Raw genomic sequence first — 16,473 nt, forward strand, 5'->3', positions numbered from 1 at the left:
AAACTAACAGAAATGGATATGGCACTGAAACAAATGAAGAATTGAAAATCACCAGGAATAGCCGTGCTGACGTCAGAATTTCTAAAACATTTTTGGGTGGACATCATGGAGTTATTATACAAAGCCTTTCTGGAATGTATTCAAGAAGTGTATTTGTCCCCTACCATGAAAACAGGTTTAATAACCTCGCTTCCTAAACCTAACAAAGATCTGTTGTTGCTAGGCAACATGAGATGCCCCAGTTTACACAAATCGTCTTAAACATGTCCTCAGAAAACTTCTAGAGGAATACCAATCAGCCTCTACAAAGGGAAGATATATTCACAACCATATGAGACTGATTATAGACATGATTGACTACGAATCACTCATTGAATCAGATTGTTTAATTTAGTTTATTGATTTTTTCAAAGCGTTTGATACCGTGGAGAATGAATTTATGTTTAAGACTGAGAAAACTTGAGTTCAGAGAAGGATTTTTCAAAGTCATTAAAATGTTTTAGAATGATATTTATAGTTATATTTCCCTTAAGCCAGGTGTAGCCGGTGGCACCTGAGACGCTGCTATTCTCCGCGAGGGTATAAAGGGGGGTAGGAACAGAGAGGTGGTGTTTTGGTTCCCAGCCGGAAGGAGAGGGACGGTGCACACCCTCATCTGTTTTGTTTGTTTGCGTCTGGGAAAACTGGTCAGGAAACATGCTTTGTTTTTTAAATGTTTTATAAAGAGAAGGTATTAATACCAGAACTATTGTGTTTCCAGTTGTCATTTGGTCGCAACGTTTGGACACATCAGGTGTGACTTCAGGGGCTGAACGCTAAGTGAGTGTCTCTGGTGTGTAGCGGAAGTTTTGAATGTGGTTTTAATTTAGTTTTACTTAAATGGTTATAAAGTCATGTACTTATGCCTTGTCCTCCATTTTTAGCAAAGTCGCCGGGTGTTGTACTTGGCGGGGGTTGCTGGGAAGGTTTGGGCCCAGCACACCAGCACAGCGATATGTTTTTTTGTCTAATAAAGCTATGGCCACTGTGTAATTGATGTTGAGGATATGGTTTTGTATTATGTTTATTTTGGGATTAGGGAAATGTATTAAGGTGACCAACTAATGCTTCTATTTTCTTTGTTTTAGGGAGCCTGGCAGATTTCCTCTGCTGCTCTTACTGTCTGGGTTTTGTTTGTTTTCTTCTGTGTTGATTTTTGTTTCTAGTCCGCCTGGCATATGAGCTGGTATTTGAGGCAAAAGATCTCTGGGGATGCCTCAGTAGGTGGACTAGTTTATTTTTTTGTTTTTCGTCTTGTTTGTTTTGTTTGTGTTAATTGTCACCACTTCCCCAGCACAGCGTCAGGGCGGACCATCGGGGTCAAGGTCATTTTGGTTGCGAGCTGAGTAACCAAACACCACAAGTTTGTTGCATGTCAATAGTGTGATTAAGTTGCAGTGATATTGCATGCTTATACATAGTGTGATTAAGTTGCAGTGATATTGCATGCTTATACATAGTGTGATTAAGTTGCAGTGATATTGCATTCTTATACATAGTGTGATTAAGTTGCAGTGATATTGCATTCTTATACATAGTGTGATTAAGTTGCAGTGATATTGCATTCTTATACATAGTGTGATTAAGTTGCAGTGATATTGCATGCTTATATATAGTGTGATTATAGTTGTGTCTCCTTCACTTCTGTAGTCAGAGCAGCTAATGAACCTGGTGGCTAACTGTTAGCTTACAGCTCTTTTTACACCTAAACTTAAATGAAAGTCTTTGAAACAGAAGAAAAAGTGTCTCTTACCTTCAACACGGAGAACAGATCTGCGTCACAACAGGACAACGTCAAAGTCAAGTCTCCTGACAGCAGGAAATACCAAAGTCTAACAATCACCATAGCAACAGGGAATCAAAGGTCACAGCTTTATTTTTTTATTGAAGGAAGCTTGTTTATTGTCAGATGATCTAGAAAGATAGATCCTTTATTGCTATTGATATCAGATATATTGTGCAATGATAGAAGTTTAAAGTGTTTGAGGCAGTCTGTTGTCCTGCAGTGGTCTGTAAAAAAAAGGGAAGAGCTGCTGGGCCCTCCTTACCAGGAACCAGGTGTTCAGGCTCCAGGTCAGGTACTTAGATTCATGAGCTTCAAGAATTTAAAAACTGGCAACCCGATTCACCTCCTCCTGAAATGTTCAAACTGTTTTCTTTCTGAAGTTAAAATTGATTACTTTGGTTTTACTGCTGTTGGGACTTAGGTTGTTGTCAGTGTACAATGCAGATCATGTCCGGACCTCCTCTCTGAAAGCTCTTTAGACTTATCCATAACATACACACATTTGATGAGTAATCTTCAAACTTAATCAAAGTGTTGGAGCGATGGGTGGGGTGGTCGTTGTGTCTGCAGAGTAGAAATAAGGAGTAAACCGAGGACAGCCCTGGTGCACAATGGTGTTCAGGATGATATTGGCAGAAATAATATATAGAATAAAGAATACAACATTTTAATGTCATCTGAAATATATAAAACAAAGAGAAGCAGAGGACAAACAAAGAGGATAGCTCTCATAATAATAATAATAATAATAATAATAATAATCTCATGTTGAATAATATGGTCCATAGTTTTGTTCTTCCTCTGAGTTCAAACTAAATGAAAGTATAAAGTCATTTCTTACCTCTTAGGTGTTCTGGAGTAGAAGTTTAAAGTGTCAGAAAATAGATTTAGTGAAGGAATAAATATTTTCCTCCAAACTGAACTCAGGTTGAGTCGTTCCCCTAATGTGCTGAGTGACTTTAAAGACTACATTAAAACACTGAAAGGGTGTTTCCCTCTTTAAACGTTTCAGAGCAGACACGGGATGATGATGAAGAGTTATTAGCTGTTGTTTATCATTGAATAATAATATATTCATAAAGCTCCAGATTAAAGTTAGCTCATGATTCACATAGTTTCAATCTAAAAATATTCTGTGTGCTACCACTAGAGGTCACAATAACCATGCTATTTATCCTGTTTTAAGATAGTAAGCTATAAGAGTGTGTGGCCGTTTCCGAATATCCACAGTTCAGTAGTCAGTACTTTATATAATAATATAATATAATAGTCACAGTTCAGTAGTCAGTACTTTATATAATAATATAATATCAATCAATCAATCAATCAACTTTTATTTGTATAGCGTTAACTCATAACAAGTGTTATCTCGAGACACTTTACAAGAAGCAGGTAAAATACCTTACTCATTGTTATGTTACAAAAAGCAGGTAAAAGACCTTACTTATTGCTATGTTACAAAGATCCGGCCTATCCATCATGAGCACTTTAGCAAAGCAGCAAAAGTTACAGTGGTAAGAAAAAACTGCCTTATTAAAAGGCAGAAATCTTCGGCCGGATCCCCGGCTCATGACGAAACAGTCTTCACAGGCCTAGACTGCGCCGGGCTTGGAAAGGGATAGGGGGAGAGATGGGATAAGATGCAGGAAGAGGGATAGAGAGCAAGGGGGTGGGGGGAGGTAGACCGTCCATCAGCAATCCGGTGGGGAGGGGAGGGGGTGTGGGGGGTTGTTCTGGCAGGCCGCCAACCCACGATCCGGTGGGGAGGGGGTAGTGGTGGGGTGGGGGTTGTTCTGGCAAGCCATCAACCGACGATCTTGAGGAGCCTAGGAGAGCTCAAGAGCTCCCAGGAAAGTAGGTGGTTAGTGACTGAGATTTATAGATAGATACATGCAGTAATATGATGTACTGTATATGCAGAGAGAGAGAGAGAGAGAGAGAGAGAGAGAGAGAGAAGCTCAGGGTGCCAGTTCCCCCGGTAGTCTAAGCCTATAACAGCATAACTAAGAGCTGGTCTACACCAGCACCAGCCCTAACTATAAGATTTATCAAAAAGGAAAGTTTTAAGTCTATTCTTAAAAATACAGACTGTGTCTGCCTCCCGGACCCCGGCTGGAAGGCGGTTCCAGAGGAGAGGAGCCCGATAACTGAAGGCTTTACCCCCCATAGTACACTTAGAGACTGTAGGTACCACCAGCAGGCCTGATAACTGAAGGCTTTACCTCCCATAGTACACTTGGAGACTGTAGGTACCACCAGCAGGCCTGCACTCCGGGACCGCAACGCTCTCGAGGGACAGTACGGCACTAGTAGCTCCTTAAGATAAGATGGTGCCTGGCCATTTAGAGCTTTGTAGGTGAGAAGAAGGATCTTGAATTCTATTCTAGACTGTATAGGGAGCCAGTGCAGAGAAGCCAGGACAGGAGTGATGTGGTCCCATTTCCTGGTTCTGGTCAGTACACGAGCTGCAGCATTCTGGACCCGTTGAAGAGTCTTTAGAGATTTGCCAGAGCACCCTGACAAAAGAGAGTTACAATAATCCAGTCTGGAGGTAACAAATGCATGAACTAGTTTTTCTGCATCACTTTGCGACAGGATATTCCTGATCTTGGATATATTACGAAGGTGAAAGTAGGCTGTTCTTGAAACTTGACTGATGTGAGAGCTAAAAGTCATATCTTGATCAAAAATAAATCCTAGATTCCTAACAGTGGTGCTAGATGCCAGGCTGATGTCATTAAGGACAGTCACATCACTAGAAAAAGTCTCTCTGAGGTTCTTAGGGCCTAGCACAATAACTTCAGTCTTGTCTGAGTTAAGTAGCAAAAAATTTCTGGTCATCCAGGTCCTAACATCCTTAAGGCATGTTTCTAGCTGACATAACTGACTGGTACCATCGGGCTTCATTGATACATAAAGCTGAGTATCATCTGCATAACAATGAAACTGTATGGAGTGTTTCCTCATAATATTTCCCAGAGGAAGCATATATAATGTAAAAAGAATTGGTCCAAGCACTGAACCTTGTGGGACTCCATGGCAAACTTTAGTGTGCATAGAGGACTCATCATTAACATGTACAAACTGAGATCGGTCTGATAAGTAGGATTCAAACCAACTTAAAGCTGTCCCTGTAATTCCAAGCAAATGCTCCAGTCTGTACAACAGGATCCGATGGTCAATGGTGTCAAAAGCAGCACTAAGATCTAACAAGACGAGCACAGACAGAAGTCCCCTGTCTGAGGCTAGAAGTAGATCGTTTGTAACTCTAACTAGTGCAGTCTCAGTGCTATGGTGGACTCTAAATCCTGATATAATATATATATATTAATATATAAAAAATATAATATAATAGTCACAGTTCAGTAGTCAGTACTTTATATAATAATATAATATAATACCCACAGTTCAGTAGTCAGTACTTTATATAATAATATAATATAATAGTCACAGTTCAGTAGTCAGTACTTTATATAATAATATAATATAATAGTCACAGTTCAGTAGTCAGTACTTTATATAATAATATAATATAATATCCACAGTTCAGTAGTCAGTACTTTTCAGTAGTCTGAACTCTCGTGGTCATTCAGTGGTCATTTTTTGGTCCACCTCAGTATACTGAACATTTCAGTATGGATACTAACTTCCTGGTTTTATGCAGTATGGATCGGATGCGTGCTTTTAGGAAATTAATTGTATTTTACCCACAATGCTGTACGAACTTAAACGTAAATCGTCACTTCACGTGCGCCTCCAAATCAAAATAAACGAGCGTGGATTCATTTAATAAATTTTTAATCTAGAGTTAAAGTCCTGACTGAAATCACTACTTTAAATTAACAACAGAAAATAAAACAAATATCTGCATTATTATAAAACCTTTCCTCCTCTGTTTAAATAATGATTTCACTATTTAAATGTGTCTTTATTGGTTTATTTTATATTCTGTATATTACTGTCTTTCATTTGTTCTTTATGTACTGTATGTTATTTAGTTATTTAATCTTTTACTTGATTTACATTGTGATATTGTTTTTTGTTTACCTGACTGTATATGAGCATTACTCTTCTTGAATAAAGCTAAACAAAAAAAAACAAAAAAAACGGGTGGATGCGGCCGGTTCAGGAAACATAAATGACACCACTTCCTGACTGAATGAATCAGAAGAAGTAGGAACAAATATCTGCCTACTGAATAGTAGATACTAAACAGTATACAGCAGATAGTAGGTACTAAACAGTATACAGCAGATAGTAGGTACTAAACAGTATACAGCAGATAGTAGATACTAAACAGTATACAGCAGATAGTAGGTACTAAACAGTAAACAGCAGATAGTAGGTACTAAACAGTATACAGCAGATAGTAGGTACTAAACAGTAAACAGCAGATAGTAGGTACTAAACAGTATACAGCAGATAGTAGGTACTAAACAGTATACAGCAGATAGTAGACACTAAACAGTATACAGCAGATAGTAGATACTAAACAGTATACAGTATACAGCAGATAGTAGGTACTAAACAGTATACAGCAGATAGTAGGTACTAAACAGTATACAGTATACAGCAGATAGTAGGTACTAAACAGTAAACAGCAGATAGTAGTTACTAAACAGTATACAGCAGATAGTAGATACTAAACAGTATACAGTATACAGCAGATAGTAGGTACTAAACAGTAAACAGCAGATAGTAGATACTAAACAGTATACAGTATACAGCAGATAGTAGGTACTAAACAGTATACAGCAGATAGTAGGTACTAAACAGTATACAGTATACAGCAGATAGTAGGTACTAAACAGTAAACAGCAGATAGTAGTTACTGAACAGTATACAGCAGATAGTAGATACTAAACAGTATACAGTATACAGCAGATAGTAGGTACTAAACAGTAAACAGCAGATAGTAGGTACTAAACAGTATACAGCAGATAGTAGGTACTAAACAGTAAACAGCAGATAGTAGGTACTAAACAGTATACAGCACAGATAGTAGGTACTAAACAGTATACAGCAGATAGTAGATACTAAACAGTATACAGCAGATAGTAGGTACTAAACAGTATACAGCAGATAGTAGGTACTAAACAGTATACAGTATACAGCAGATAGTAGGTACTAAACAGTAAACAGCAGATAGTAGATACTAAACAGTATACAGCAGATAGTAGTTACTAAACAGTATACAGCAGATAGTAGTTACTAAACAGTATACAGCAGATAGTAGATACTAAACAGTATACAGTATACAGCAGATAGTAGATACTAAACAGTATACAGCACAGATAGTAGATACTAAACAGTATACAGCACAGATAGTAGGTACTAAACAGTATACAGCAGATAGTAGGTACTAAACAGTATACAGCAGATAGTAGGTACTAAACAGTATACAGCAGATAGTAGTTACTAAACAGTATACAGCAGATAGTAGATACTAAACAGTATACAGTATACAGCAGATAGTAGGTACTAAACAGTAAACAGCAGATAGTAGATACTAAACAGTATACAGTATACAGCAGATAGTAGGTACTAAACAGTATACAGCAGATAGTAGGTACTAAACAGTAAACAGCAGATAGTAGGTACTAAACAGTAAACAGCAGATAGTAGGTACTAAACAGTATACAGTATACAGCAGATAGTAGGTACTAAACAGTAAACAGCAGATAGTAGGTACTAAACAGTATACAGTATACAGCAGATAGTAGGTACTAAACAGTATACAGTATACAGCAGATAGTAGGTACTAAACAGTAAACAGCAGATAGTAGATACTAAACAGTATACAGTATACAGCAGATAGTAGGTACTAAACAGTATACAGCAGATAGTAGATACTAAACAGTATACAGTATACAGCAGATAGTAGGTACTAAACAGTAAACAGCAGATAGTAGATACTAAACAGTATACAGTATACAGCAGATAGTAGGTACTAAACAGTATACAGCAGATAGTAGGTACTAAACAGTATACAGTATACAGCAGATAGTAGGTACTAAACAGTAAACAGCAGATAGTAGATACTAAACAGTATACAGTATACAGCAGATAGTAGGTACTAAACAGTATACAGCAGATAGTAGGTACTAAACAGTAAACAGCAGATAGTAGGTACTAAACAGTATACAGCAGATAGTAGGTACTAAACAGTATACAGTATACAGCAGATAGTAGGTACTAAACAGTAAACAGCAGATAGTAGGTACTAAACAGTATACAGTATACAGCAGATAGTAGGTACTAAACAGTATACAGTATACAGCAGATAGTAGGTACTAAACAGTAAACAGCAGATAGTAGGTACTAAACAGTAAACAGCAGATAGTAGTTACTAAACAGTATACAGCAGATAGTAGATACTAAACAGTATACAGTATACAGCAGATAGTAGGTACTAAACAGTAAACAGCAGATAGTAGATACTAAACAGTATACAGTATACAGCAGATAGTAGGTACTAAACAGTATACAGCAGATAGTAGGTACTAAACAGTATACAGTATACAGCAGATAGTAGGTACTAAACAGTAAACAGCAGATAGTAGTTACTGAACAGTATACAGCAGATAGTAGATACTAAACAGTATACAGTATACAGCAGATAGTAGGTACTAAACAGTAAACAGCAGATAGTAGGTACTAAACAGTATACAGCAGATAGTAGGTACTAAACAGTAAACAGCAGATAGTAGGTACTAAACAGTATACAGCACAGATAGTAGGTACTAAACAGTATACAGCAGATAGTAGATACTAAACAGTATACAGCAGATAGTAGGTACTAAACAGTATACAGCAGATAGTAGGTACTAAACAGTATACAGTATACAGCAGATAGTAGGTACTAAACAGTAAACAGCAGATAGTAGATACTAAACAGTATACAGCAGATAGTAGTTACTAAACAGTATACAGCAGATAGTAGTTACTAAACAGTATACAGCAGATAGTAGATACTAAACAGTATACAGTATACAGCAGATAGTAGATACTAAACAGTATACAGCACAGATAGTAGATACTAAACAGTATACAGCACAGATAGTAGGTACTAAACAGTATACAGCAGATAGTAGGTACTAAACAGTATACAGCAGATAGTAGGTACTAAACAGTATACAGCAGATAGTAGTTACTAAACAGTATACAGCAGATAGTAGATACTAAACAGTATACAGTATACAGCAGATAGTAGGTACTAAACAGTAAACAGCAGATAGTAGATACTAAACAGTATACAGTATACAGCAGATAGTAGGTACTAAACAGTATACAGCAGATAGTAGGTACTAAACAGTATACAGTATACAGCAGATAGTAGGTACTAAACAGTAAACAGCAGATAGTAGGTACTAAACAGTATACAGTATACAGCAGATAGTAGGTACTAAACAGTAAACAGCAGATAGTAGGTACTAAACAGTATACAGTATACAGCAGATAGTAGGTACTAAACAGTATACAGTATACAGCAGATAGTAGGTACTAAACAGTAAACAGCAGATAGTAGATACTAAACAGTATACAGTATACAGCAGATAGTAGGTACTAAACAGTATACAGCAGATAGTAGGTACTAAACAGTATACAGTATACAGCAGATAGTAGGTACTAAACAGTAAACAGCAGATAGTAGGTACTAAACAGTATACAGCAGATAGTAGATACTAAACAGTATACAGTATACAGCAGATAGTAGGTACTAAACAGTAAACAGCAGATAGTAGGTACTAAACAGTATACAGCAGATAGTAGATACTAAAGAGTATACAGTATACAGCAGATAGTAGGTACTAAACAGTAAACAGCAGATAGTAGTTACTAAACAGTATACAGCAGATAGTAGATACTAAACAGTATACAGTATACAGCAGATAGTAGTTACTAAACAGTATACAGCAGATAGTAGATACTAAACAGTATACAGCAGATAGTAGATACTAAACAGTATACAGTATACAGCAGATAGTAGATACTAAACAGTATACAGCAGATAGTAGATACTAAACAGTATACAGTATACAGCAGATAGTAGATACTAAACAGTATACAGTATACAGCAGATAGTAGGTACTAAACAGTATAAAGCAGATAGTAGATACTAAACAGTAAACAGCAGATAGTAGATACTAAACAGTATACAGCAGATAGTAGATACTAAACAGTATACAGCAGATAGTAGGTACTAAACAGTATACAGTATACAGCAGATAGTAGATACTAAACAGTAAACAGCAGATAGTAGGTACTAAACAGTATACAGCACAGATAGTAGATACTAAACAGTAAACAGCAGATAGTAGATACTAAACAGTATACAGCACAGATAGTAGATACTAAACAGTAAACAGCAGATAGTAGGTACTAAACAGTAAACAGCAGATAGTAGATACTAAACAGTATACAGCAGATAGTAGGTACTAAACAGTATACAGCAGATAGTAGGTACTAAACAGTATACAGTATACAGCAGATAGTAGGTACTAAACAGTATACAGTATACAGCAGATAGTAGGTACTAAACAGTATACAGTATACAGCAGATAGTAGATACTAAACAGTAAACAGCAGATAGTAGGTACTAAACAGTATACAGCACAGATAGTAGATACTAAACAGTATACAGTATACAGCAGATAGTAGGTACTAAACAGTATACAGCAGATAGTAGGTACTAAACAGTATACAGCAGATAGTAGATACTAAACAGTATACAGTATACAGCAGATAGTAGGTACTAAACAGTAAACAGCAGATAGTAGATACTAAACAGTATACAGCACAGATAGTAGGTACTAAACAGTATACAGCAGATAGTAGGTACTAAACAGTATACAGCAGATAGTAGATACTAAACAGTATACAGTATACAGCAGATAGTAGGTACTAAACAGTATACAGCAGATAGTAGGTACTAAACAGTATACAGTATACAGCAGATAGTAGGTACTAAACAGTAAACAGCAGATAGTAGGTACTAAACAGTATACAGTATACAGCAGATAGTAGGTACTAAACAGTAAACAGCAGATAGTAGTTACTAAACAGTATACAGCAGATAGTAGATACTAAACAGTATACAGTATACAGCAGATAGTAGGTACTAAACAGTAAACAGCAGATAGTAGGTACTAAACAGTATACAGCAGATAGTAGGTACTAAACAGTAAACAGCAGATAGTAGGTACTAAACAGTATACAGCACAGATAGTAGGTACTAAACAGTATACAGCAGATAGTAGATACTAAACAGTATACAGCAGATAGTAGGTACTAAACAGTATACAGCAGATAGTAGGTACTAAACAGTATACAGCAGATAGTAGGTACTAAACAGTATACAGTATACAGCAGATAGTAGGTACTAAACAGTAAACAGCAGATAGTAGATACTAAACAGTATACAGCAGATAGTAGTTACTAAACAGTATACAGCAGATAGTAGTTACTAAACAGTATACAGCAGATAGTAGATACTAAACAGTATACAGTATTCAGCAGATAGTAGGTACTAAACAGTATACAGCAGATAGTAGGTACTAAACAGTAAACAGCAGATAGTAGTTACTAAACAGTATACAGCAGATAGTAGATACTAAACAGTATACAGTATACAGCAGATAGTAGGTACTAAACAGTAAACAGCAGATAGTAGATACTAAACAGTATACAGTATACAGCAGATAGTAGGTACTAAACAGTATACAGCAGATAGTAGGTACTAAACAGTATACAGTATACAGCAGATAGTAGGTACTAAACAGTAAACAGCAGATAGTAGTTACTAAACAGTATACAGCAGATAGTAGATACTAAACAGTATACAGTATACAGCAGATAGTAGGTACTAAACAGTAAACAGCAGATAGTAGGTACTAAACAGTATACAGCAGATAGTAGATACTAAACAGTATACAGTATACAGCAGATAGTAGGTACTAAACAGTAAACAGCAGATAGTAGTTACTAAACAGTATACAGCAGATAGTGGGTACTAAACAGTATACAGTATAAAGCAGATAGTAGATACTAAACAGTAAACAGCAGATAGTAGGTACTAAACAGTAAACAGCAGATAGTAGATACTAAACAGTATACAGCAGATAGTAGGTACTAAACAGTATACAGCAGATAGTAGGTACTAAACAGTATACAGTATACAGCAGATAGTAGGTACTAAACAGTATACAGTATACAGCAGATAGTAGGTACTAAACAGTATACAGCAGATAGTAGGTACTAAACAGTATACAGTATACAGCAGATAGTAGATACTAAACAGTAAACAGCAGATAGTAGGTACTAAACAGTATACAGCACAGATAGTAGATACTAAACAGTATACAGCAGATAGTAGGTACTAAACAGTATACAGCAGATAGTACGTACTAAACAGTATACAGCAGATAGTAGGTACTAAACAGTAAACAGCAGATAGTAGGTACTAAACAGTATACAGCAGATAGTAGGTACTAAACAGTAAACAGCAGATAGTAGATACTAAACAGTAAACAGCAGATAGTAGGTACTAAACAGTATACAGCATACAGCATATAGTAGGTACTAAACAGTATACAGCAGATAGTAGATACTAAACAGTATACAGCAGATAGTAGGTACTAAACAGTATACAACAGATAGTAGATACTAAACAGTAAACAACAGATAGTAGATACTAAACAGCATACAGCAGATAGTAGGTACTAAACAGTATACAACAGATAGTAGGTACTAAACAGTATACAGCAGATAGTAGATACTAAACAGTATACAGCAGATAGTAGATACTAAACAGTATACAGCAGATAGTAGGTACTAAACAGTATACAGCAGATAGTAGATACTAAACAGTATACAACAGATAATAGATACTAAACAGTAAACAACAGATAGTATATACTAAACAGTATACAGCAGATAGTAGGTACTAAACAGTATACAACAGATAGTAGATACTAAACAGTATACAGCAGATAGTAGATACTAAACAGTAAACAACAGATAGTATATACTAAACAGTATACAGCAGATAGTAGGTACTAACCAGTATACAGCAGATAGTAGGTACTAAACAGTAAACAGCAGATAGTAGATACTAAACAGTAAACAGCAGATAGTAGATACTAAACAGTAAACAGCAGATAGTAGGTACTAAACAGTATACAGCAGATAGTAGGTACTAAACAGTAAACAGCAGATAGTAGGTACTAAACAGTATACAGCAGATAGTAGATACTAAACAGTAAACAGCAGATAGTAGATACTAAACAGTATACAGCAGATAGTAGGTACTAAACAGTATACAGCAGATAGTAGGTACTGTCTACTGTTTACTGTCTACTGACAGATTGAAGAGGTACTTGGCAATTCGGATACAGCCCCTGTTATTCTGTTTCTTCTAGACCACGCCTCTAAAACACGCCTCCAAGTTTTTATCGGTATACGAGCCAACAAAGACTAAACACAGTGACTCCATATTTGATCCAAACTGAGTTCTGCTCTGAATCAGATTTTATTATGTTTGCTTTACTTTATATAAACAGATCAGAGAACAGTTTCATTTCAGTGAAAACTGTTAAATGTGTTGTGACTCACAGTGACTGCACTCTGACTGTGTCATCTGTCATCTACCTGCCAGCCTCACATTCATTCAGCAAAATACACATCTGAAGCTACACACCTCAAGTTTCATCAAGGCTAAGCTAGCTGCTCTCATAGGGTTAGGGTTAGGGGTTAGGGTTAGGGTTAGGGTTAGGGTTAGGGTTAGCCTTAGCTAAAGCTGCTACTAAAGCTGCTAGCTTAGCTGCTAACTGATCTCCCCCTGGCTGTTATCTGTAAATAGAAACTATATTCTTGATAAACTCACATCTTGTGTGTTCAGTCTGTTTTTCTACAAGACCAAATGAAGCAGAAGCTAAAAGTGATCATGATGAGAACAGTTCAACTGCTGCTAAAGATAACTAGCTTAGCATAGATCTCAGTGACCCTTGACTGTAGGGGAATTCATGTGATTTGGTGCTTGAACTAGCTTTATATCAGAGATTTAAATATCATGATATGACTATTTAGTCCATAGAAATATGACTCAGAGATACATTTAGATGTAAATCAACAGTTTGTGGTTGTAGCAGCTTTTATATCACTGATGTTTACACAGTAAATGGACCTATTACAGCCTCTCTACCTGTTTGTTGCCATGGAAACTTAAAATGCTTTTTCCTGTGCTGTGACTGTAGTTACTGCTTTCTGCCTCTAGAGGGTGGTATAGCTCTGTAAACCTCCAAACAAACCTGAGTGTAGTGAGGAGACAGACTCTTGGCTCAGCTCATAAAAGTCTCAGACAGGCCGAGTCACAAAGAACTGACCAATGAGAAACAAGTGAATCTTCATGTGTGTGTATGAACTGGTGTGAATTTAGACTTCTTCTTCTGTGGTGACACAATGTGTAATAACTCCAGTTCATCATGAAGTGAACACAATACACCAGTGGAGTGTCCTGGAGGTGATATCAGCTTCCTGTTCACTGTGAGTCACATCTAACACTCTTACCTGTGCTGAGTTCAAGGCCTGCATGGATCGTCTGTAAAAAACAGAAACAACTGTTAGAAAATATCTGGTTCCTTCATAAAAAACATGAGAACATAAAAAGTGAAGTCTGAGGCTCAGTAGAGGCTGAGCAGCATTTCATCACAGAGCTTTAAACTCTGCTCTTTACATTAATCCAGTCTATATATTTGTATGTTTATACTTTATATTAGGGCTGGGCGATATGACAATCAATCATATGTCCATATCACCATTAATTGAACATTTTACCTCGATTATGATTAATGAACGATTATTTAGTTTTGTTTTTTTGCCCTCATACTTCACTGACATGGGTTAGGGTTAGGGTTAGTACTGTACTGTACTACTGTAAATATGCTCGACTATTAAAGCTGGGAAATGTTTTCTCATGACAGAGTGCATATCTGATGTACTATTTAATGGTTATTTATTGAATATTTCAAACTGAAATCAAAGCATCACTTGAAATGAAAATGACACATTTTAGTTTTAGAGTAGAAATTAACTTTTCTAAAACAGTAGAAAATAAATAACTTGCATTTCTTGGAAACTGTTTTCCCGCAGTGTTTACATTTGACTTTTTTTTGTTCGGTGTCGTCTTCCCTAAAGACAAAATGTGTCCAAACGACGGACATTACTTCCATGTCGTGGATTGGTCGTGTCGTCACATGACTCTGCCCTGAAAATAATTGAAATAATTGGCATGGGCAAGATTACATAGATTAGAGGTTCTGAATGTCAGTTTCGATTAAGTGCCCAGCCCCACAGTATATTATGTATCATTTATAAAACCACTACTGTTCATCCCTTCAGTTCACAGTTTTTAATTAATATTCTTTCCTTATCCTCAGTTTTCAGGGTAAACCTGCTCTGGACTACACTTCCCATAATTCTTTGGGTTTTGTGGAGGTCAACATGAAGTCCAATGTCTCCATGAAGCGACACATGAAGGTCTGTTTTTTATTTTGGTTAACATTCAGTCCAATAGTGTCCATGAACAGTGAGCTGAATGAGCTGTTAGCAGCTCCTGTTCTCATGTTGTTCACACAAATATCACTGGATTACTTTGATCCTGAAGAAAACGTTCAAACACGAGGATTCTCAGGCAGCTTCTGCACTTATTATCAAAGCAGAGTTCAAGTGTCAGTCACAGCCAATCAAAATCTGTCTGTGTTCACACCTGACGCAGGTATGACTGCACTAAAGAAGGGACTACTACAGGTGATTTACAGTATCTGTGTGTCACTGCTAAAGCTCCCCCTGCTGACAAACCAGAATAACTAACTTCCTGTTTCTTGTTTCCAATACCTGCACACACCTGTCCCTATCAGCACTCACGTCTCTGCTGCCAGCTCTCCTCACAGTCTGAACGCCTCTGTTATAGAGTCCACCACTGAGAGTCAGTTATATATAGAGAAGAGAATGAGTGATAAACTGAGAGATTTCACAAAGAGCAGCAGTTTAACACCTGGACTTACCTGCAGGATTCATGACGTCGTCACTAGTGAGGAGCCAATCAGAGTGCAGTATGAAACTTACAGTGTGATGAAACAACAAACACACAAACACTGAGACTTTACAGTGAAGTAGGAGACGTGTTGTGTCCAACATTTCAACTTTACTAATGAAACATATTGAAATATTTAGTTTCCATATGAAGAGGTTCTTGGTTTTTACATGAGGTGTAAGGAGAGTCATTATAATCATTTGAACTCAGTTTTTTCTTTGTTTCAGTAAAAACACATGTCAATGACAAACTATCATTCAAAGTACAGCATTTAGACATCTTTAAACGTGTCCTAACCCTGTAAATGTCACATATTTTCCGTCTTTTATGAAATGATCCTCATTAATAATCAGTATTAGGTCGGTTTGTTTGACACCTCTCTGACTCAAAAATCATATCAGAGGTACAGAGACTCAGGCAGCTGCGTGAAGGGCGGGAGTTGCTATGGAGAAACAGTGACAGAGTAACAGCTGATTGATAAATTGGTAGGCTAAGTAGATGAAACATTTTCAAATATATGAACATGAAATTAGTTCTACAAACTGCTGACAGTGAT

The sequence above is a fragment of the Labrus mixtus genome, chromosome 1, assembly GCF_963584025.1.
Source record: "Labrus mixtus chromosome 1, fLabMix1.1, whole genome shotgun sequence".
Classification (NCBI taxonomy): Eukaryota; Metazoa; Chordata; class Actinopteri; order Labriformes; family Labridae; genus Labrus; species Labrus mixtus.